The following is a 26258-nucleotide window of genomic DNA, read 5'->3' as shown; positions in this document are numbered from 1 at the left end:
TCAACCCCCACCTTAGGTTCTGCCTTCCCAGTTCACCCAGATTTGGTTCTGATTGGTCGGTTTCTATGCCAGTCAGCATCAAAAGCTCTGCCTCCTAGGCAGCCATTGGCTCCTCACAGTTCACCCAAATTTTGTTCTGATTGGTCAGTTTCTATGCCAGTCAGTGCCTCTGGGCCTATCTCCCAGCCTGATCAGAGTTGCGGGGCTGATCAGCAGCCCCTGTGGAGGCCGGAGAGAAAGAGAGGTGCGGCTGTTGGTGAAGCCCAGAGAGAGAGGCAAGGGCTGATCAACAGCTTCCACAGAGGCTGTGGATCAGACCCTGCCCCTCTCTCTGGGCCTATGTGCAACCCCCTCTGCAGTCAGTGCTGGGTCGCCATGCCCGCAGCAGTGGCAGTCAGTGCTGGGTCACCACGGCAACCCAGCACAGACTTCAGGACTGACTTCCAATGTTCGGTCAAGCCCTTGGTCGGTCATTAAGGATGCTGGGTTTTTATATATTAGGATTGCTTATTCTCTCTTTTAAGAGATATATCTATTTTCTCTTTCTTGAAAAATAATTTTTTGGCTTTTATAATCTCATTCTCTTTGTTTACTAATGATTTCATTAGCTTTTTTAAAAATATGTTTTTCTTCATTTTTAGAGAGAGAGGAATGGAGAGGGAGAGATAGAAACATTGATGCATCAACATTGATTGGATGCCTCCTTCACAATCCTGCTGGGGATCAAGCCTACAAACTGTGCATGTGCCATGCTGGGGAACTGAACCAGTATCATCTTGGTGCATGTGTCATTGTTCAACCACTGAACCACACCAGCCAAGCTCTTCAGCTTTTTTTATTTCCTAGTTTTTCTCTTTAGATGTACTTCTTTCTTAGTGGGCTACAGATTAATCCACAACCCCACTTTTACTTCCTACATTACATTCCCAGATTATCTTATTCTGTCCCACTGCTTTAAATGCTATCTATACCCTGATAACTTAGAAACTGTAAATCTTGCCTTTTACTAAACTCCAAACTCATGTACCTAATTATCTACTTGGGCTCTCTTAAATACCTTGATTCCTCTCCCCAACAATTTCTTTCCCAAACTTATCCATCTTCATAAACTGTGCCACTCATCAGTTGCTCAATATAAAATCTTATATTGAGATATGATTTAATATGATTTAATCCCACTTTTTTAGAACTGGTATTTACAGTATATTAACAACTCCTTGTTCTCTACATCCAGAGAGTTTTCCCTAAACCTGAAGGTCCCACTTTAGTGACCCTATCAGTACCTTCATAGTTTACTATAATTTACTGTATTTTTTCCTATTAATAGATAACCTCTCTGATAGGACAGTATCTATCTCTTATAACTATTCCATCAGAGTATCTATTAAAAATGATTAATATATAAACATAAATATCTTGAATAAATTGTATAGTAATGCATAGTGTTCTCATTTATCTATTAATCCTACCTAATAAAAGGGAACATGCTAATTGACCCTCACACCATCACAAAGATGGCATCACACACAGCCAATAAGGAGGGACTATGCTAATTGACTGCCCTGCCCTCAAAGATGGCAGCATCCACAGCCACAAGATGGCTGGCAGGGCAGGGCAGTTGTGGGTAATTAGGCCAGCAGAGGAGGGCAGTTGGAGGTGACTGGGCTGGCAGGGGAGGGAAGTTGGGGGGGGCACCAGGCTAGTGGGAGAGGGCAGTTGGGGACAATCAGGCCATCAGGGCAGGGCAGTTGGCGACAATAAGGCTGGCAGGGGAGCATTTAGGCATTGATCAGGCTGGCAGGGGAGTGGTTAGAGTGGGATCATGCTGGCAGGCAGAGCGGTTTAGGGGTAAATGGGCAGGCGGGCAGGTGAGCGGTTGGGAGCCAGCAGTCCCAAATTGTGAGAGAGATGTCCGACTGCCGGTTTAGGCCCGATTCCACAGGGATCAGGCCTTACCAGCAGTCAGACATCCCCTGAGGAGTCCCAGATTGGAGAGGGTGCAGGCTGGACTGAAGGACAACTCCCCCCCAGTACATGAATTTCGTGCACCAGGCCTCTAGTATGTATATATTAATATACATATTTACATATATATTCTTTTGCAGTAAAGCTTATTTTGTTTTTCATGAAAAGTTTATTTGATGCCAAAGTAAAGCAAAATATTTTCAACATTCCTTAATGCAATGCTTTCAAAGCTTTAATGTACATTTGAAACAATTACAGATCTTATTAAAATACTAGCAGCCTGGTGCATGAGATTCATGCACTTGTGGGAGGAGGGTCCCTCAGCCCATCCTTGCCCTCTCGCAGTCCGGGAGCCCTTTGGGGATGTCTGACTGCCACAGAGGTGGGAGAGGCTCCTGCCACCGCCGCTGCGCTCTCCAGCTATAACCCTGGCTTCTGGCTGAGCGGCGCTCCCTCTGTGGGAGTGCACTGACCACCAGGGGGAAGCTCTTGCATTGAGAGTCTGCCCCCTGGTGGTCAATGCACATCATAGTGACTTCTTGTTCCGCTGTTCGGTCAATTTGCATATTAGGCTTTTATTATCCTATACTAGGGGCCCGGTGCACGAAATTCGTGCACTGGGTGTGTGTGTGGGGGGGGAGTGTCCCTCAGTCCAGCCTGCCCCCTCTCACATACTGGGAGCCCTCAGGCGTTGACCCCCATCACCCTCCAATTGCAGGATCGGCCCCTTGCCCAGGCCTGATGCCTCTGACAGAGGCGTCAGGCCCAGGCAGGGGACCCCCATCTCCCCCCGACCACTGGCTCTGGCCCCCACCCAGGCCTGAGGCCTCTGGCCCAGGAATCATGCCTGGGCAGGGGACCCCCAAACCCCTCCGATTGCTGGCTCTGCCCCTTTCCCAGGCCTGATGCCTTGGCCAGAGGCGTAGACCCCCATCACCCTCCGATCGCCTGATCAGCCCCTTGCCCAGGGTTGGCGGTGTGAGTGGGGCGGACGCCGCAGCCGCCCCGCCGGCTCGAGTCCGGGTCTGCCGGCCGGATCGGGTCTGGGCAACCGCTGGCACTCACGCCCCCAACCCGCTCTGGTTGGGGGCGTGAGTAGGGCGGACACCGCAGCTGTCCCGCCGGCCTGTGTCCTGGTCAGCCAGCGGGATCTGGTCCCCGGGGACCGCCAGCACTCACGCCCCAAACCCGGGTTGGCGGCGTGAGTGCGGGCAGACGCCGCAGCCGCCCCGCTGGCCCGCATCCGGATCTGCTGGCCGGATCGGGTCGGGCAACCGCTGGCACTCACGCCCCATACCCGCTCTCTGATGGCGCTGTACCATCCTGCCTGCAATATGCAAATTAGCCGCCATCTTTTTTGGCGGTTAACTGCCAATCTTAGTTGGCAGTTAATTTGCGTATCTCACTGATTAGCCAATGAAAAAGGTATCGTTTGTACGCCAATTACCATTTGTCTCTTTTATTAGTATAGGATAATAGGATAATTATATTATCCTATATAATTAAAGCCTAATATGCTAAGTGTCCAGTCATCTGGTCAGCCATTCAACCAATCAAAACATAATATGCTAATGATATGCTAAGGGTGCTCAATTGCTCACTATGATGTGCACTGACCACTAGGGGACAGATGCTCCAACCAGTAGATTAGCTTGCTGCTAGGTTCTGGCTGATCGGGACTGAGCAAGATGGGCCAGACATGCCCTGGAGCCCTCCTGCAGCCCTTCCCTGGCTGGCCAACCTCCTGCATCCCTCACTAGCCCTAATTGTGCGCTACTGGGGTCTCTCGGCCTGGCCTGCACCTTCCCGCAATCCGGGACCCCTCAGGGGATGTCGGAGAGCTGGTTTGGCCCGATCCCACAGGCCAGGCCAAGGGACCCCTCTGGTGTATGAATTTGTGCTCCAGGCCTCTAGTACAGGATTTCTGATTCAATAGGTCTGGAGTAGAACTTGAAATTTTGCATTCCCAGCAAACTCCAAGGTGACATAAGCATTACTGGTCTGACTTTCAGTGACAATTCTTTAAAGACTTCCAAAAATCATTATTTTAACTCTATAATGGAAGTATTCTGAGCAATAAGTTAAATGAAATTTTGAGAATAAAAATACTACTACTACTACTTAACATTTTCTCTAACTCTAGCAAATGGTATTATATCTTAGTTTTCCATTGCAATATTTGTCTGGTCATATACATGATTTCATAATTCATATTAGAATATTTTAAAAGCTCTTATTGTTATTAATTATATTATTCATAATATGGATGAAATTTTTCCATTTAAATAACTATAATAACAATTTAATATAGTGTCATTTATTTCCACCTACCGGTACACTGATAAATTTTCCTCGCCAGAGCTAAGTCATACAAATAAAAGTTTTTGCAACAATTAGTGCCAGGGTAGATGTTTTGTAAATTGAGAGTAAGATATTATTCATAGTATAAGAATTTTTCATGCAGTGCATATATTAGGAAACTCTTTAAATCAGATGATTTCTTCCTGGAAACAATCTTTTGGAGTAGTAGAATGAGGCATAAATTAAACATATTTTAGTAATACTGTTAGAAATTTCATTAGAGATTTTGTTATTTTCTAACAAAATGCATGTCTACATTATTTTAAAAGTGGACGAGTAGAATCCCACATTTTGCTGTTTTTTATGTTTGTCTGAAGATTACCAGACAATGCTATTATTATTAAAGTCATAGTGTTACTTGACTAAATATTAAAATTAAAATACAATAAAATTTTCAAAAATATATAATGACTAAAGAAGTCATTTATCATGATTATAATTACCAGTTAAATTCTACATTATTTTTTAAATTGTGAGATCAGATATTGTAAAATTGTTTTAATGATATGTAATTTAAGTTACATTAATTTACCCAATTAAATTTTAAAACAAATTCATATGGAAAAAAACAATTATCAAAAAAGTACAAACCCATGTAAAAAATATTTTGTTTTAGTTTTACAACTGTACAATAACATTTATAATTTAATAGTTCTATGATTGTAACTAGAGCAATTAAAAACAATTTAAAATAATTGTTGTAGTTTTAACTTCTATATTTTTAAATTAACTAAATATTTGGTATTCTGCTCATGAAGTTATGTCAAAACAGAAACAAAATTGTGTTTAAATATGTAATCAGAAATTTTTGACTGGGATAGTGATGACGATATATTCAATTTAAGATAGAATGAGTATTTTAGAGTGATTGAGTATTTAAAATAAAATGTAGGTACAGCCTCGACTCTTATAAGTATAATATAAATTAGGTATGAACTTGAAATTCATAGCCATTTCTAACTCTATTTGGTTTGCAAAGATACCTTAAAAAGAAAAATAATATTCTTTTGGAGGGATAATTTAGGTCTTTCTATCTCCCCACCCTATATAAAATATTTCCTCATGAGAAAGTATTATTTACCTGTGAAGATAGATTGAAAAGTATATTTTACTTGGAGTGACATATCCTAAGGAAATGCCTATTTTTCACCTCAACTATAAGTGAGTGTACTATCAAGGGTGTCTGTAGTTTCCCATTTCTGCTTGTGATTTAATGAATAATTTAGGAGTGGAGTGAGTATGTGTGTCTCTTTGTAGGGTTTGGGGGCAGTTGGGGGGGGGCAGGTAAGGATAATGGAAGTCTTGAGTATATTTAAGTCTATTACATCCTTGTTATGTCAGCAAATTTGGCAAAATTAATATTGATAAGATTGGGTTCCAACTGGATTAACTAATGTATGCAAAGCAATTACAAGAGTGCCAAGAATATGTGATATGCAGATGTTAACCACTATCATCAATATTATTATTTTTATTATATTAATTGGTATATTTCTTCTCCACCTATCTAAATCTTTTGCCTCAATTGTTTCCAGTCAGAAGGGTAAGAGAGATGTGTTTTTATTCATCTATGAAACACCAGGAAAATCATTACATGCTTTATGGAAGAGGAACTCTACAAGGCAAAGAGACATCATGTACCTTGAGCTAGGTTTCAGACTTGGTAAATTACCTACATTTGTAATCTAATATATATCTGCCTGACAAAGCTTGTATCCTATTCATTTCCTCAGTGTCTCAGCAGTAATGCAAAATAAAACTCTAAGTTATTTTTTCTAAAAATTATTAGATATTAATAATGTTCATATTAGTCTAAATATCAACAACAAAGTTAATGCAATGTACTTTTTTGCATGTCTATGTTGAATGTATGAAAGAAATATCCATCTGAAACACCAGAAGTTATATTTTTTTTTCCATTTAAGGCTTCAAAGGTTAATGACACTCAGTTTAATAGATATAAAAATAACACTAATACAATTTTTCATACTTTTACAAAGCAATGTTATAAATACGAATTGATGTTTTCTTTTTTAAAAAATATAATTTATTGATTTTTTACAGAGTGAAAGGCAGAGGGATAGAGAGTTAGAAACATCAATGAGAGAGAAACATCGACCAGCTGCCTCCTGCACACCCCCCACTGGGGATGTGCCCGCAACCAAGGTACATGCCCTTGACTGGAATTGAACCCAGGACCCCCCAGTCCGGAGGCCAATGCTCTATCCACTGAGCCAAACCAGTCAGGGTTGATGTTTTCTTTTAAAGTGGTCAATGTTACGACAAAGGTTTACATTTCAGGTTCATGTTAATGTTTTTTAACATATATTTGCTGTTTTACTGTATATGGATAGAATCAGTCATAATTTACAATATATTTTAGTTATGACTAGCATCTGAATGTAAAAATGTCATTTGTAATTGCTTTATTTTCAGTTTTGCTTGATGTTTTTACAAAAGTTATCATTCTCAATGCTCATTTACTTCTGTTTTATTATTATTATTATTATTATTATTATTTTATTTTGAAATTATGTAATTATACAACTTTTCAGTATTCTTATCAACATTTGTCCTATTCTTCTTTTAGTTCAGTTCAGTAGCTATCATGACAAGTACTGCCTCCTACTGTGTATTTAAAAAGTTCCTTTTTAATTTATTTTATTATTTTCATTAGGAAAACTGTCCTTCAAAGTTGATGTGGGCACCTAAAGTGGCATGAATTAATTTTATTGAATTGAATTGAAACAATGCAACTTTTCTGTCATCTCTCATTTTTTTACTTATTGGGAAACACTTATTTCTGAACCTTGTGAGATATGAAATTCTTGTAGTAAAAAAGAGTAATTTGTGTTTCCTCACCTCATGGACTTCACATCACTCAGAAACACATTGGGAGGCTTTCAGTGAGGCTTCCCCAAGAAAACTCAGTGGGATATCTGAAGATTTAAAGTAGAGAGAGGAGGATCAGGAATGTGTAGAGATGGCTACACACACACACACACACACACACACACACACACACACACACAACACACAACACACAAACACAAACAAAAGAAACAAGCAAAAAAGAACACCAACATAAAGCAACCTTTTCACTTTTATATTTCCCTTTGTCAAAAAAAAAAAAATGAAGGTACTAAACTCCAATACAAACATATAATCTGTGTTTTGGCAATTTCTTACATACCTTTTTAGCCTGTCACTCAGACTGACACTTTTTGATGTCTTTATGGTGCAATCACATCATATAACTCAAAGAGAAAGTGCCACGTAAATCTATATATGAAGTTGAATACATGAAAACTAAATCCTATATAACATCATCTCTGAGGAAATGTTCCACACTTATAAAAGTCGTCAGATTTGTATAAAAGATGAATTAATTTTGTTAAAATGAAAGGCATAGTTTATCCATTGGATAAGTTGCACACACATATACTTATGGTTTATCATCACAAGGATATGTGTTCTTTTTGGTTTGTTATACATACAAGGCATAGGCAAAAATATATATTTACATTATTGGCTTATCATCCAAAGCATTATACAGTGGAAATAAATGCAAAACATAAATTGTTTTAAAATAACACTAAATATGATAACATGTTTTAAGCAAATTTAAGAAGTACATTTCAGAAGTCTGTGTAAAAAAAATTATGTAATGAAAAGGAAAATTTAACAAATAGTCAAATTAAAGGCTGTTTTTGACATTAAGGGGAAAGCAATAACAGTTTCAATTAGTTGGAGTAAAAAAAAAATATTGGAGTGTATTATTTACACATTCCTAGTGTTAAAAATACTGGATGTTAATTGAAAAATTTTTTTAGCATGATATTGAATATAAGTTTATTAAAATGCCATTTGTGACTTTCATGCATAAGTATAAAGAAGGTCAAGACTGGAAAAGTAAATAAGTTTAAGGGCCAGAAAAAGAAAAGTAACATGAAGAATATGGAACACAGCTTACTGGGAAATTCTTAATATTTTTGTTCTGTCTTGTATAGGCAAATTGTATGGTCTTATTTTGACTTTAGAGTGCTAATTAAATGTATTAACCTCAGGTACCCAAACAATTTCATATTTATATCTTGTTTTTCTATTCATCAATATTATACCAGTTACATATGACAAGAAAGGCATGGCAAGCAAACTTTGGAAAGATGGTACATATGTCAAATATGCTTTAACTTAGGTTCCAGTCATTTTTATATTTGTATTTCATATACCAGGCAAAGTTTTGTGTTGGACTGTCATAACTGACTCATGCTTATTTCTCACATGAGCTGTGATCAGAACATCAGCATTTTGTCAGAGGCTTTTATTTCAGTTTGTTTTATGCCAACCCATTTGTTCTTTGAAGAGTCATTAAAAAGCATTCACGGAACATCTAGATGGGTTATGCATGGCTTGCTCACTGATGATATAATAAAATGTCACATACTATTACTTTGTAACTGGGTTTTAAAGGTTACCAGCAAGGTTGTTAAAGGAAAACAATATGAAGCTAGGAGAAATTGCATTATGTTATATTTTGAGATTAAAAAAAAATATATGCATTAAGCTAGATCCTTTTTTTCCTAAGGCTTGCCATTTTCTCTTGAACTCACAAATGTATTTGAAAAATTTATGATATGAAGTAAGAATCATGAGATGTTTAGTAGCTGTAGATAAATGCATCAAGGGTGAATATCTAAAAGTAAATTGCAAAGGGTGAGAAGCCAAGCATAGCACAGAATATAGAAGTTTGATATGGAAATGAGGTAACTATAATATCTTGAAGGCGGAAGAAATAGCTTGCAACTAATGTTAAGCTTCTGCTTTTCTTTCAAATATTTCTCATGTATACTACCCTTTTATTTAGACAAAAAGTAAAACATTTTCAATATACACAATAATCACAAATTTAAAAACACAGCAAAAAGCACAGTCATAAAAATAACTAAAGAAAAATACTTCCTTTTAGCAAATAAAATTTGTTTTCAATTAACTGTCTAGTTAGATAAGGTTTAACTACTTCTCTTTCAAACTAAAGTGTTTTTTTATATAAAGCAAATCGATTTCATAAAATAATTGTTATTTAATAATGTAATAATTATTTAACAATATGATTGTTAAATGATGCACTGAATAGTATGATGAAAGGAACTTACTATTATTTTTATAATCTTAAGTAAGTCACTTCATCATATAGATGTCTCATTATTTTTTCAGTAACATTGAGATTTAAATTCAAACAGTGGTTTCAATTGGCTCCTGGGAGTTTTTGCAGGGCTTCAGAAAATATTTTATTCAAATTATAGTGTTGAAGCTCAGTTTTTGGAGAAGGCTCATCATCATAGATTGCTGATAATCTATGCTTAGGAGAGAGCCCAAGGCCGAGAACAGTGGAGGTGAATTTGTTTGACGATGACAGAGGTTTCAAATCCCTTGACTTTAGCCATGGTCCATTAAAGTGTCCCAGTCCCTCAAAAATAGCGTTCTTCACATTTTGTTTGAAAAATGGAAATGGATTTGCTGAAATAAAATTGGCACTTTTATTCTAATTCTCTTTAGTGATCATTGTAAATCTACAAGTTTAGATATCAATTTACTGATGAATTTCTCTCTCCTGACCATAAGAGAACTAAGTTGTTCTTGAAATTTTGAAACCACTAAAAATAATTTTGAACAATTAAAGAGTTTAGATTGAAAAGATACTGAAATATAGCCCATCTGAATTGTTGAGCTTAAGAGGAAAGCACCTTATTTCCTGCCCAAAGAGAAATCTGAAGCTATTTTGTACAAGATAAATTTTTGGCAGAAGTGGTAACAGTATGCTTGGGAATAACTGTTTTCTAGCAACAAAACAGAGGGACAGGTTCAATCAGCAGGCAATAGATATTATTCAAATAGATTGTCTATATAGATAAGAATATAATATAATCCTATTGCATGGAATTGAACTCATGTTCATAAGAGGGATAATACTAATTTACCATAACTCTTTAGGACAACATGTATATCCTTCATTAGGAGAAGAAGTAACCCAAATGTGTTTGCTATATTTATATTTAAAATAAAGGAGAGAGTCAACTTGAAAAATTTAGTTCTGGATTTTTTCAAGTGTATTGCACCTCCAGTTGCAATGTTTGTTTATAATGTAAGTTTCTAAGCCACCACCTGCCTTAGAATTGACAACCCTAACTCCTGCACTGTTTGAGGGTTGACTGTAATTTGAATCACAGAGATGATAAATAGAATGCCCCAGCCATGAAAAAGAGGGCACATACCTAGGGCCCAAAGAGTTAATACCCTTACTCCCAAAAGCAAAAATCAGATAACTAAATATAATACTTTGTCCTATGAGGAGAGAGAGGAAGTGAAATCAGATAACTCATTCAAACCTAACAGTTCCTATTATTGTTTGGTGATAGAAAAATTAAGGTTGTTTATTCACATACTGTTTCCTACACTCTTATATTGTAGTTTAAGAGCTGAAATAATTTGAGAGTGAAGGACAGAGAAGAAATGGTAAATATAAAATACAAGAGTGAAAAAAATTAAATGAGACACGCAGTATAAAAGGATAAATAGACTTAAGATACATATTTAGATATTTATATGAATATTTACACTTAATTACAATGTCCCAGTCTCCTTGCAAACATTATATGTCTATTAACTCATTTATTCTTTATAACTCCTTAAAATACAACTTTAATACTTAACTCAATTATTCTTTATAACTTAATAAACAGAATTTTAAATCTCATTTCGTAGATAAGAAAAACTGAGGTTAGATAGCTTGCCTTAGGTAATAAGCTTCTCAATTAAGAACTGAGATTTGAGCCTAAGGAGTTTAGATATAGTCCATTCTCTTACCCATTCATATTGCTTCAGAAATAAGGTGCTGAGATACAAAATGAAAGGAAAGAGAGGAGGAGGTAAAAGAGAAGAATGTCAGTGATGAGAGAAGGATCGAGGAAAAGGCTAGGAGCAGATATTTGAGGCAAGTAATTTATGTGCAAGTGATCTGATGGAAGTATATAAAAGAAAAGAACAGAAAGATATTTGTGGTCTGAGAAAGGGAGTAAGAGGAAGGAAGGAAGAAAAGGATGAGAGGCAAGGAAAGCAAGTTTGACTCCTACTATTTTTCTATGTACTAGTAAAATAATATTTCATACTTATTTCTTCAGTATGTTAGGATACAAGTACTTTGAAGAAAGGGGGCTTGCCTAAGGTTCTAGTGTAGTTGGAAAAGTCAGGAAGCCAGTCTCAGACAATGCAAAAGGACATTTTACTTCCTGTTACGTAATGGCGAGTGGGATGTTCACAAAGAAAAAAAAATAGAAATCAGAAAAATGTGAGCATTGAGACAGGAAATGATACCATTTGTTCGTTATTCATCCATTCTTCATTTATCCATTAAGTATGGAGTTTCTCCACTGTGCCAGGTGAAGGCTGGAGCTACCAACGTAAATATAAGGAATCTTCCAACATCAAAGTCCTCGATTCCTGTGAACATTTGGAGAACCATGATAAGGACAGTGCAGCCACTGCTTTGGTGGTAGATGAGCTGTGGAGTGAGGGAGAATCCTACATCAAAGGAATAGTTGCTCAACTTTGAGGGCAAAATCCAATTTTTGAAATTGATAGTTAAACAGAAGACCTGAAGCCTGGCTTTATTGAAAAAGAATGCAGACTGAGTGAAAGAACTCTAAGAGTGACAATGAAGTAGAAAATAAAAAACCAGCTGAGAGCACAGCTGGTGTGGCTCAGTGGTTGTGTGTCAACCCATGTATCAAGAGGTCAAACGTTTTATTCCTGGTCAGGGCACATGCCTGGGTTGGGCTCATTCTTCAGTAAGGGGACTGTGGAGGGCAGCTGATGGATGTTTCTATCTCTCTCTCCCTCTCCCTTTCTCTCTTTCTAAAATCAATAGAAACATATATTTTTTTTAAGAAAAAAGCTGAGAGAAAAATTCAAATAAGTTTGAGTGAATCTGAGAATATGGAGGCTGGTTCCCCAATTATCCTGGGACAGTCTGGAGGTCTAAAATATTCTCAGAAAAAGACACTCCATTGGGTGTAATGGCGAGTCCTATAGGATGGAATGACCATAAAGCAGCATGCATCAACCTTGGCACCATTGACATATTTATCACATAACTCATGTAAGGTGCAGTCATGTACATTTAATATGCTTAACAATACACTTGACTTCCACCAGGAGCACCCCACTCTAAACATGACCCTCATAAATGCCTCCTGATATGGTCAAATATCGCCGGGTGGGCAAAATCACCTTTGGTTGAAAACCACTGCACTTAATGAAGGATGCCTGAGGGAGGAACAGACATGCCTCACAGAATCTCAATCAAATACAGGGAGATATGCAAAGAACTCTCAAAAAAAATTGGTCATTGGAGCATGTGTAGGGGATGGGAGGATAGATACAGAGGTTGTGAAATCTATACTAATAAAAGGGTAATATGCAAATTAACTGTCACTCTGCAACAAAGATGGAGCCACAGAGCCTGCTGAGCGGATGGGAGGCTTGGCTTTCTTTGTCGCCCTGACAGTGAAAGAAGCCAAGCCTCCCGCACGCCCCAGCCAGCCACCAAGGCAGACAGGCGGGGGGTGAGCGAGGTTCCCGGTCTGGGGGTTCCAAATCTGCCCTTGGTTCCTTTCACCGCTGATTCCCCTCCTCAGGTATCCCCCACGCAAAAGTCGTTCTCTGCAAATATGTCATGTCCTAATGGGTGAATCCTAAACCAAATGAGTGTCACACCTGGGCAACCTAACTCCCGTTAGAAAAAGGACCTGGCAGGAGGGCGTTAGGAATCATGAAGCCATCGTGACCTGCTCAGTCTCAGAACTGCTGTCAAACACAGGCAGTCTGAGACCCTCCCAAACACCACCTGAGCTAAACCTGAGAACCAAGACATTTTCAAGGCCCAAAGTTGACGGGGGTAGGACGTCAAGGAAGCAAAGCAAGCAGAACAGCCAACTCAACCAAAGACGCAGGGGCCTAAGATAACGCAGAGAATGTCCCGGCCACGGATGCTCTCCCGCAGACGTGGTGCCCACACCCAGCTGGGGGCAGGGGGTGAGTGCGTGCAGAATTTAAGGCCTCCGGCAGGAGGGAAAGTGAGGCATGCCTAAGGATTTTTTGTACGTGTCCCACAGTCCAAAAGCAGAGTCAGAATCAAGAAGTGGAGTCTTACCTCAGTGCTGGGGTGTTTAAAAGTACTTAAAAATAGCAGTCCCAGCACCGAGTGCAACGCCATGTTTGCCCTGGACAGGAGGTGCGCAGAGGACTTCTGGGGCAGCCCTATAACCTCTGCGGTGACAGGCTCTGGAGAGGGAGAGATGGCCGCACTTCCGGTGTCCAAAGGGCTAGCGCCAAAAACCTTGGCCTATCTGGAAGCTCGGTGCTGCTGCCGCTGAGAGAGGAGAGGCTGGTACGGTGGCGCCAGTGGTCCAAATCCTGTCATTGCCTCACATTACCTAGCCTCGGCGCCCTCCAGGGCAGCCTCAGTGCCAGTGCAGAGGAGGCTTTGGAGAGGGTGGTGGTGAGGAGAATGTGTCCGACTCTGGATTCCTTCTTAGGGCTGGCAGGAAAACCTGGCAATGAGTGAAGAATAATGTCTCAAAATGAAGAGGTTGTTGTTGTTTTTTCTCATCAGCAAAATGTGAATATTACCTAACCAACAGACTTTGCGAGAATTAATTGAAATAAAATTCCAGAAATCGTATAATGGCTGGGCTGAAGTGGATAGGTTGGTCGAATGGGAGTGTGGTCCTGTGCATGGAAAGGTTGCAGGTTCGATTTCAGGCCAGGGCACATACCTGGGTTTCAAGTTGGATCTCTGGTCGGGGCTCCTAAGGAAGGCAACTGAAGACATGTTTCTTTCATTGATGTTTCTCTCTCTTTATCCTTCTCCCTTCCACTCTCTCTAAAAATCAATGGAAAAATGAATTAATGCCATATCTACAAACGTGGATAATCTAAGGGAAAAGAAAAGTGGGGGGCGGGGGGACTAACTGGTTTGGCTCAATGGATAGAGAATCAGCCTGCGGACTCAAGGGTCCCAGGTTCAATTCCGGTCAGGGAAATGTACCTTGGTTATGGGTACATACCCAGTTGGGGGTGTGCAGGAGGCAGCTGATTGATGTTTCTCTCTTATTGATGTTTCTAACTCTCTATCCCTCTCCCTTCCTCTCTGTGAAAAATCATAAAATATATTTTAAAAAAATCAATAAGATATATTTAGAAAAAAAAATCAGAGTAAAAGAGATTGAATATGTACTGTATAATTTAAAGCATGTAAAATAATATAACTTTTTAGGGGCATATATGTTATCTATACTAATAAAAGGGTAATATGCTAATTAGACTGGACATAGTCACAGTGGCAGGGGCCAAGGCAGAGGCTGTTAGGGGCGATCAGGCCAGCAGGGGAAGGCACTTAGGGGTGACCAGGCTGGCAGGGGAGGGCAGTTAGGGGCAATCAGGCCAGCAGACAGAGTGCTTAGGGGTGATCAGGCAGGCAGGCAGAGAGGTTAGGGACAATCAGGCCAGCAGACAGAGGTGCTTAGGGGTGATCAGGCAGGCAGGCAGAGGTGGTTAGGGGCAATCAGGCAGGCAGACAGAGGTGGTTAGGGGCAATCAGAGAGACAGGGAAGCAATTAGGGGCATCAGGCAGGCATACAGAGGTGGTCAGGGGTGATCAGGCAGGCAGGCAGGTGAGCAGTTAGGAGCCCAGTGGTTCCAGATTGTGAGAAGGGTCCCGGATTGGAGAGGGTGCAGGCTGGGCTGAGGGACCACAATAGTGATTATATCAATCAACCACACATCTTTAGTGTATATCAAGACAGGATATGTATGGACAAGACTAGCCAACATCTCACTTTATGGATCCTCAGATAACAAGGCTCTTCCCCCATTGCCATGTTTCCTTTCGCTCTCAGAGGCCATCCTAGGAGAATAAGGTTAGGGAATATCAATGGAGAGAGAATATTCTACACAGACATTTAAATAAAAAAAATAAAGTTAGAAAATTTGGAAAAATTACAGTAAGTTGATGTAGTTGTTTATATTGTCCCAACACCAGTCACTGCAACAGATCAACATGAAACCAGTTATTAAAGATAAAGAAAGTTCCAGTAAGGACACATTAGCCTCATAAGTGATTTTTCTCATTAGAGCTATTTTGATTGATTGCATATGCAAGGTGAGAAAACTGGACATATCAGAAGGTAAATCCAGATGTTCAGCCAGGGTGAATGAATGGATAGGATGTTGAGATAAGATATTCAGCATGAAAAACATATTTTCTGGGGAAAGGTGGCTATGTACATTATGAATACATCCAGTAGGCAATGGGTTATATTGATATGAAATTTAAGGCTATATCTCCTTTGGAGCATCGTTTTAAACAATGAACAGATTGTGCTTGAAACAATAATATTGAAAGCATCCAGGGAAAGTGTACAGAATATGCCAAGAATAGAATACAAAATAAAACACTAGAAACACATTTTTTGAATGAATGAGGAACATTTTGCATAGAAGACAATTTCAAAGGAAAACCATAAATATGAAAAGAAGCGTATAAAATAAATTGTTTCATGAAAAGTGTGCTTACGAGCATAAAGCATTGCATGTAAAGGCTAAAAAGTGTTTGTATTATTTGACACTAAGGTCTGGTGATCTTAAAAATACATCATTAAATCTTGTGTCTGGGGTGGATTTCAGAAAGTATTAAGCATGAGCTGAGTGGCTAATGTAGAAAACTATTTTATAACATTTGAGGTAATATCAGAAGACTGTGAAACACAGAGAAGAATGTTTGTTTTTAGGCTGCAGGGTTTTATACTATCGGGAGACACAATAATGGTTGGATCCAAGCTTCTAAGCAAATGAGAAGAAACAGAGCATAACAGAAAAAGTGTTCAGTTGGTTGGGTGTTGCCTGTCCCTTGCACCAAGAGATTGCCGCTTTGATTGACAGAGCACATGCCTGGGTTATGGGCTGGATCCCTATTAGGGGGCTTGCAAAAGGCAGCTGATTAATCTTATGCTTTCACATGGATGTTTCTCTTTTCTTCTCCCTTCTTCTCTCTCTAAAAATCAATAATCTAGTCTTTTTAAAAAATAAAAAAAATGATTGATCTCTGGACACAGACACAGGGGTAGTAGAGGCTTGCCCTCAGGGGTGGGAGTGGTGGTGGGGGGTCAATCAGTGAAAAAGGAGACATCTGTAATACTTTAAACAATAAAAAAAAGAAAAACAAAACAAAAAAATTAAAAAATTATCTAAACACTAGTAGAAGAATGGGCTTTCATTTTCTGTGTGTTTTCATTGTATCAGAAGGAAAAGTCATCTCAGGATTTCTAGAGTTGTGATGGTATAAGTTTGAGGAAATCCTCACTTGATGGTTTCTATTTCTGTTTGAGAGATAGTAGAGAAGGAGGCCCTCTTTTTAGAATGAGAAGAATGGAAAGTTTAGGTTAAAAAACATTTTGGAATAGTCACTGTGAAGTCTGGCCGGTGTGGCTCAGTGGTTGAGCATGGACCTATGAACCAGGTGCTCGTGGTTCAGTTCCCAGTCAGGGCACATGCCCAGGTTGCAGGCTCCATTCCCAGTGCAGGGTGTGCAGGAGGTAGCAGATCAATGATTCTCTCTCATCATTGATGTTTCTATCTCTCTCTCCCTCTCCCTTCCTCTCTGAAATCAATAAAAATATATTTTAAAAAAAATAGTCACTGTAAAAATTTTTTAAAGGGAGTTAACTTGAGTTATAGATGTAGTTTTTAGGAGCACTGAGGATTTCAGTGAAGCAGATCACACAAAATTACTATAACTTGTGGGAAAATATGTCACAAGTGTCAGAGTTAGTAGGAAGAAATAATTTTGGCATTAATTTTGGAAAAAGATAAAATTAAACAAGTGTTTGGTTAGGAAACACTAAAAGGGTCAAAGTTGTACGAAAAAAAAATGCCTAAAACAAACATAGCCCACTAAAATTTTACTCTAATTTAATATCAAGGTGCTCAATAGAACTTATTGGCAGAACTTACCATTCCAAACAAGAAGTTCACTGAATTGGATCGATGTGCTGAAGAAAACTGAATGATTAAGGCACGCTGCCTTAGACCGTGTTCCTTGGACTCGGATGCAAATGGTGGAGCAGGAGTGCTTGGGAGAGATATGCTGAGAAGAACGTGAGGGAATGTATCCTTCAGGGTTTAACTAGGAAAACAGATGAAGTAAGAGGAATATATTTATTGCAAGGAATCAGCTTAAGCAATTCTGAGAGCGGCCTGGCTAGTCAAATCTGAAAACCACAGACCAGGCCATCAGGAACAGCAAGCTGGCCCTCTCAGAACAGGCAGAATTTTGTCTTTGTCAGGAAGCCTCACGTCTGCTCTGATCACCTTTCAACTAATTGAATCAGACCCAACCAGATTATCTAATCATTCCTCACTTAAACTTAACCGATAATGGCTTTAATTGTACTTAAAAAAATGCCTTCCCAGAAATAATTAGATGGTGCTTGAATGATTAACTTGTGACAATAGCTTAGCCAAGCTGACACATAAAACTGGCCATCACAAGAAGGTAGGCTTGAATTGGACACACTAAACCTGTAGTTGCAGTGAAGGCCACAGCCCCTCCTCTGGTTGTTGAACTGACCATATGGAGTTGTCCCAGTTGAGGTTGGACTGTATCCCCATATCAGCCAAGTGATGTGGTGCTCCTGAAGGAGGGTAATTCCAGTTGATCTATTGACACTACCTGTTAATCTATTGACACTAAAAAAGAGATTTGAGTGGAAAACCACAGTATATTACTCCACAAATGTTAATTTAAACTGCTGGTGTGCCTGGGTAGGTGTTGGTTGGTGATTAGAACATTGACCTGTGCAGCAAAGAATTGTCAAGGGCATATACCTGGTTTACACTTCAGTCCCTGGCCCCAGTTGTGGTGCATGTAGGAGGCAGTCAATCTCTCTCTTTCTCTCTCTCTCCCATCCTCCCACTCTCTCTAAAAATCAATGGAAAAATTTTCTCGGGTGAGGATTAACAAAAATAAAACAAACAAACAAACAAAAAACTACTGGTGTGATTCAACAAAATATTTTAAAGTAATCAAAAATAAATGTTCATCATTATACTAGAGGCTCAGTGCATGAAATTCATGAACTCTGGCAGGGGGGGGACGGGGAGGGAGGTCCCTCAGACTGGCCTGTGCCCTCCCGTAGCCAGCAGTTGGACATCCTTAGCACTGCTGTGGATGCAGGAGAGGCTTCTGCCACTGCTGCCGCACTCACCAACCATGAGCCTGGGTTCTGGCTGAGTAGCGCTCCCCTTGACCACCAGGCGGCAACTCCTGCATTGAGCATCTGTCCCCTGGTGGTCAGTTTGGTCAATTTGCATATTAGCCTTTTATTATATAAGATTGGCTGATCTTCATTGCATTATTGTAGGCTTTGTCCCTAGTGTGGCTTGAATCAATCTTAATTCAAATTAACACACACAAATAGCATAGCCCATGATTGTAATTCTGACTAGCCATAATTTCCACCAAGTTTTCTATCAGTTTCCCCGTGTGGTTCCTCATTGGCTCATGCTGAAGTTTACAGACAGCTGTTGAAGAAATGCCCTTCATAAGAATTAAGATGTGTGAATTTCAACTTTGGAAGCAGCCCATTTGTGAAACGAAATATAGAGGTTTTCCCATTCATTGTCACCCTTTCACTATTCAAAGGCTCAAATAAACTCTCAGAATTTCCAATTCTGAAATGCCAGAGAGATGATGGGCTCTTTATCATCAGATAAATAGTTTGCTCTTGGTTCTAGCATACCAGAATCATTTGTTGTAATCTATATTCAAACAAAAGGCAGATTTATCTTCCCATTCTTTATGACGTGATCACTGTGACTCACCCAGCCACTGCTACTCCTCATCATCTTTGATGTCTTTGATGTTATTGCAGATGAATCTCAGGAAAGTAGATGAGAACTGCATGCTCATGTTGAGGAAACTCAACAAAGCAATTCATTAGTAAATGACTTTACTCATCTGTGCTGAATCTTTCAAAAGATGGGTTATTCATGACTTTGATTATGGGTGTGTTTTTTTACTTATCAGATCTGAAAATATCCTATATAATAAAGAGCTGATATGCAGTGGTCGTCACACCCTTGCACCCTCATGCCCTTGCCCCGGGGGACCTGAAGCCAGGCCAGGGGACTTGAGGCTGTGCCCCCACCCAGCAGGGCTTGATGGGGACCTGAGGCTGCGTCCCCCACTCTGCAGGGCTTGATGGGGGTGGGGCAATCTGTGTCTGGGTCTCTTGAGATTTCAAGGCACACATGGGTGGGCGGGGACTTGACTCTGGGTCCTGCGTTGCACCCCAGACTCTGACAGGAAGGATATTTTCATATACATTTTATTAATTTTCTTTCATCTCTGACATTTCTATTATAGAGAAAGGGCCTCCTTCAGATACCATTTTAGGGAGATGAGAGGGATTAATTGTGTTCACAGCCTAAGCTTCAGTAATTGCATATTAATCCCAAGTATTTGGGTAATACTGAGAGATCTGATTTTGCTCAATATGCATTAATTGTCCAATTCAAGCCTAAACCTAAATGTACTGTTCATTCAGTACATTTTTACTAAACATCCATGTATCAGGCATTGACCCAGCTAAGTACTAAGTACTGGGGTCACAGCAGTAGACCAGACAGACACCCTCCTTTATTGCCTTGCATGCTCCCTAAAGGCGCTCATGAGCAATGTGACAGACATTGAATAAGAACATTTTTAGGGAAATGAGTATTATAAAATGGGAAAGATTAGGGTGCTAATATGAGTATTATTATTATGTTATCTAATAATCTGTGAGAATAAGAGCACATGGTTTTACAGGGACCAGAATGGCCCTGTAAAGGAAAGGACCTCTTGAGAAAGTACGGACGTGTGGCTGCTTTCTTGGATCACCCTTGTCCTAGGGTTTTTTTGGCCTTATTTCTACTCATTTCTCAATACTCAGCTTGGATTTCAGATCCTTCTAGAAGCCAGGTCTAGATTGGTCTTTCAGACTTCTTGATACTCGCCCACACTCTGTGTGTTACCCCTAACTCAGCATTAAGCAAATATACAGCAAATATACAGGTATATATAAAGAACTAAAATTAATTAATGCCAAGATGTTTTTAAATTACTCAACATTCCTTATCTCTTTAAACAATCCTATATAATAAAGACGTAATATGCAAATGGTCATTAGTGGTGAAGTGTAAGGACCGACCATGTAAAGACCAGATCACAGATCATCAGGAGGAGGCAGGGCAGCAAGCTATGAGGGGGTTAGGGAGGAGGGGTGGCTGGGAGAGCCACAGGAGGGCGGGGCAGTGGGCAGAGAGCTACTGGAGGGTAGCAGCGAGCTACTGGTGCATGGATTTGTGCACAGGGCTACAAGTTATTACATATTCCAAAATCTTTTAAATGTTAACATTTAATCACTTTCTGAAAAAAATATTGTTACAAAGTATTAATTCTATAGTTTCAGTCTTTAAGATTGTATGTTACCATAACAATCTTTCTTACTCTGCTAGGCTCTAAGCCCAGATAAGGCATGCACAATTATATTGCCGGGGCTGACCAGCAGACCCTAAGCAATGGATGAATGGATTACTCCCACACAACTGTTTGCTGTGAAAGGGAGGGCTAGAGGACTGCCTAGCTAAAGGAACCAGGCCTCAATTGCCTTCCCTGTTAGGCTTTTATTGTAGCAGCAGTTTATGATAAAGTTTTACTTTTAGATACAATCATTAGGGTAAGTAATATTGGGAGGATATAGGTGTTCGTAGTGTCCTTTAAGCAAGGGCACCAAAGGTTAAGCATAAAGATTCCAGTAAACACCCAGGGGTCTGTATGTGCACAGACTTGTTTGGAAAGGTCAAGGAATAATTAGGGGCACCACCTTCAGCACTCCCCTAAGTCTCCCCTAAGTCTCCCCTAAGTCGGAATTCTGATAAACAGGGCAGGCGGTCTTCCTCACACTTCCCTTTTCTCAGAATGTCCTCCTTACAAACTTTCCAACCAAGTCTCGTGTGCTCCCCAACATTACATGACAGCCAGAAGAGGCATTATATATCTACCTCTATCTATCTATCAGCTATCTATCTATCTATCTATCTATCTATCTATCTATCTATCTATCATCTATCATCTATCTATTCTATCATCTATTATCTATCTATCTATTTATCTATCTATCTATCTATCTATCTATCTATCTATCTATCTATCTGATTTTTTTTCTAGCTTAGCTTGTTTTCCAGGCTGCACCTCACCTGGGGCCCTCAGGGGGGTGAGAGTTTGTTACCAGGCGTGCAGGTGAGAGAGAGAGATGAGAGACGGGGAGGGGGAAGGAGAGGCATGCAGGTGAGAGATAGGGAGTGGAGCGGGAATGGGAGTGAGTTTCTTTGTTAGGCTGATTATAATATCTCAGGCTTGGGATGGACAGGCTTTTTCTTCCAACTTCCCAAGCTTTTGTGGGCCTATGATGGGTCCACCCCTAACGAACCTATTCCTAGACCTTGAGCTACCTGCACTAATAGTATCTGCTTGGCTATAAAAAGAAAAATAGATAAGACTTTGCAAACTCAGAAGACTGATTATGAACATAACATTATGGTTGAATGCTTATCTACACTAATAAAAGAGAAACATGGTAATTGGCGTACGACCGCTACCCTTTTCATTGACTAATCAGGGCGATATGCAAATTAACTGCCAACTAAGATGGCAATTAACCACCAACAAAGATGACGGTTAATTTGCATATGTAGGCACAATGCAGGGAGGCGAAAGGGAAAGCAGGAAGAAGCCCCCTGCCACTGACAGTGATCGGAAACCAGGGAGGAGCGAAGAGCTGGGGGGCAGGGCAAAGGTGGCCCTGGGGGCCGCCTTTGCCCTGCCCCCCAGCCATGATCGGAGAATCGGGCCTCTTTGCTGCCCTTGCCAGTGATAGCAGGAAGTAGGGGTGGAGCTAGCGATGGGAGCTGGGCACGGTCGAAGCTTGCAGCCCCTGGAGCTAGGGGTCCCTTGCCTGGGCCTAAAGCGGAGCCCGCGATCGCGGGGCTGCTGCCGCTGCGGGTCCCCGCTGCCCGGGCTGGACGCCTCGGCCAGAGGCGTTAGGCCTGGGCAGGGGCAGAGCAAGAGATCGCGCAAACCTGGGGTCCCCTGCCCAGGCCTAATGTCTTGGCCAGAGGCGTTAGGCCTGGGCAGGGGCAGAGCCTGCAACCGCGGGGAGCTGGGGGACCCCTGCCCAGGCCTGACACCTCTGCCAGAGGCCTCAGGCCTGGGCAAGGGGCTGATCCGGTGATCTGCGATCGGAGGGTGATGAGGGTCAACTCCTCTGGCCGAGGCATCAGGCCTAGGCGGGGGGCAGAGGCAGCAATCGGAGGGTGATGGGGGTCAACGCCTGAGGGCTCCCAGTATGTGAGAGGGGGCAGGCTGGGCTGAGGGACAGTCCCCCCCTACCCCCCCCCCCCCCCCGGCCCCCAGTGCACAAATTTCGTGCACCAGACCCCTAGTTCAATAATAAAACTGTTTTCTTTCTCTTCTACAATTTTGGAGTGTTCTGGTTTAGCAGGATATTTTGTTTTTAATTTTATTTCTCAAAATGTGTGAGATTGTGGTTGTGTTTAAAAAATTTTTTGGTCTCTTCAAGCACTTTTTCCTTTCTCCAATTATTCCAAAGAGTCACTTATTTCATGATTTTATTAGAAATCATGTAGAGAATAACAAGACTTCAGGCAATTGTTTGCTGTATCTCTATCCCCATCCCCCCCCCCCTCGCCCAAAAAAAAAAAGGTTAACCTAATGGAAGACTCAATATAACAAAGAATCCATGAGCACAGGAAGATAAATATCTTCTTCTCTCTCTAAATAAATTGTACTTCCTATTCTGAACTTTTCATTCCCCAACCAAGAAAATGGAAATGTTAGTATAGGTAACTAAGTATTAATAAAGGAATAGAGCAAAGGAAATCAGACATTAATAAGCATAATTAAGTAGGGAGCATGAACTTCACAAACCCCAGGGGATCTTACCATTGCCCAGCAAAGGGGCTTATCATCCCTCCCTCCCCTGTACAGGGAGGAAAAAAGGCTTTTCAATCTCCCTCCATTCACTTGCCCAGACTATGTTGGGGGCAGGGTATAAGAAGGTAACCATAGAGACTTATCTGTGTAGCCTGGGGAAAGGATTAGATTGGATAAGGAATACAAAACACCAGAAGATCTAGGAACCAAATTTATTAGAGGGTGGACTCATCATAAGCTGTAAAAGTTTGGAAAGCTGATTGCTTAGTTTGAAGAAAAGGTATTGTCTATTCCAAGCTCAAAATAATATAATCAGCCTAACAAGGAACTTCTCTCTCTCTCTCTCATTCTCTCTCTCTCTCTCTCTCTCTCTCTCTCTCTCTCTCTCTCTCCTTGTTTGTTCAGAAGTTCTGTCCCCATAGCAGCCATGTGGGACTAGCAGCTTCCTGCCTGGCAGATAGAGGACTGGGCCCCAGCGGAGGCACAGGCAGTAAAACAAGCTGGCCCGATTGGGACAGAGACATGATCTGAACCAGTGGCACATAACATTTGGACCTTGGCCTTTGTTTTGGACCTGATAACGACAAGGTTATATTTCTTTTAGAGAGAAACAGATGGAAATGAGACACTGGGAACCTGAGGGCATCCTTCTATTTTCACCCAAATAAGTCTTATCACCAGACCTCATTCTCCCTTTTGGGTCCCTGAAAATGCTTTTCTCCAGATACTGCAAGGATCCCACTTGCACTAGCAAGGATACCACCCATGGCACACATGTTCTCAAGATAAACAACTAGAACTCAAGTAAGAGGACCTGACAATAACATTTTTAATACAACATTTATTTTAGAGTCACCATTTGTGTTAGTTGATTAGTTTATCCGAAAGAAAATAATTCCCTTGTATCTTTATAATAGTTGGTCTTTTTGCAACTTGGAGCGAGGTTCCCACAAAAGTTAGGGTCTACCCTTCCACAGAAACAAAAAGTCAGGAGCACTGTCTTCACTGAAGATTACATTACAAAAGTCCTTGAGAAAGACATTCCTGAGCTCTAAGGCTGGCAAAAGGCTTATTTGAATCTTAAAGGTATTTATATACATTTCAAAGAGGCAAGGGAAGAAGATTACTAATGTAAATGTAAGAAAGGAAAGGTAGGATAATTTCTTCCCTATTCTCAACAGGGAAAATTGAGCCTCTTATTTTAAAATCACATTTGCCCATGCAAAACACACACACACACACATACACACACACACACACACTCACCACACATCACACCACATCACATAATAATTCAGCATATGGAGGTAGACCAAATACAGGAAATAGCAGGATAGCATACAAATATGTAAGTTGGTTCTATTTGGTCTTGCCACCCTTTGAAGCTTTTGTAAATTTCCTTCAAAAGGTTCCACAAGCACAACTTAACTAAAGTCTCTCAGATAGTGTGCACCGATAGCTTCTAGTTACAGGACTGCAAAGATTAAAGAGGACTCTGTAGTGAGACCAGGACTTTTGACACTGACCTCTGTTTATTGATTGCTCCCTACAGAGACTCATTCAAATCATCACACGCCCAGCAAGACATTTCGGGTATTGCATAAGATCTATTTTATGTCATGGCAGAGATCTCAGCAAGGCAACAAGCAAGTGGCTGATATGCAGAGGAGTCTCAGCACTTAATCTGTTCTCTAATAATTTGTATATCCCCCAAGGTAGAAGAAATTTCCTCTGGACCATTTTCTTTGTGGAAGCTTTCTGCATATTCCACTCCAGTTTTAGTCCCAACTATTTCCTCTGTACACACTGGACAGTTTTGAGTTGGCTGTTCTTTGATCGGTGTCTGGAAAGTTTTAAATGCATTTCTTTTTTAGACCCCCTGCCTGGTCCTACTGCTAACACATTTGGTTATTAAGCAATAACTCTCAATTGATTCTGTTTATTCCAATATTTGAATTTCCAACTTCTGTAAGAAATTTTTCTCCATACTTTGTGACTTAGTTTCATGTTTTATTAAAGTACCTCAGATTATTTATTTTACTATTCTTCATGTTTCATTATTAAATCTTTACCTCATTAAGTCATCAGAGTTCTGAATTATTTGCATTATCCCAAAATACAATACTTAGTATTTGCAATGGGAAAATAGATCAAGACTGGTGTGTAGTTTTATAAGCGTTGGGAAGAGGAGCAGGATAAAGTACATTACATATCCCTGATTTTATGGCTACACTGGGCTTGAGCATGCCATAGCTCATAAGGTAAATCCATCTCTCTTCATCCTTCCAAAACATGAGAAAACCCTGCTTAGAAGTTAAGGATGACTTACAGATAGAGAAGTGAGAAGAAAAATCATACTTTCAATAAATATGAATTTTTGAAGCTAGTAGACCAAGACTTATTTATGACACTATGCATTAATTTCACAACATTCAATTCAAATCACATTTTGTCACCTTAATCTACTTTGAGTACTCAAATAATAGACCACAGAAGTATTCCAATGCATTATAATATAAAAGCCAAACATTTGACTCAGATATTACTTTAACGACATAATTTAATGCTCCATAGTGTATATTTGTGGAGTTTAGGAGAAAGGGCCTTACTGCATATTTGTGAATGACTTAAATTAATGAAGATATTGTGATTCTATTAAAAAGACTAAATGTTATTCAGTTTAAAATTAAATTCTTAATATTTTTTTTATCGGAAACATTGTTATCGGCTTTATCCTTAATATAAAAGTAATGATTTTGGGCCTTTCTAAATTTCCTCTCGTTCCCTTTGGCTTCTCTCTAACAAATACCTGCAGATG

Source organism: Myotis nattereri (assembly GCF_964212035.1).
Source record: "Myotis nattereri genome assembly, chromosome: 2".
In the NCBI taxonomy this organism is placed as follows: Eukaryota; Metazoa; Chordata; class Mammalia; order Chiroptera; family Vespertilionidae; genus Myotis; species Myotis nattereri.
Note: the sequence above shows the minus strand (reverse complement) of the source record.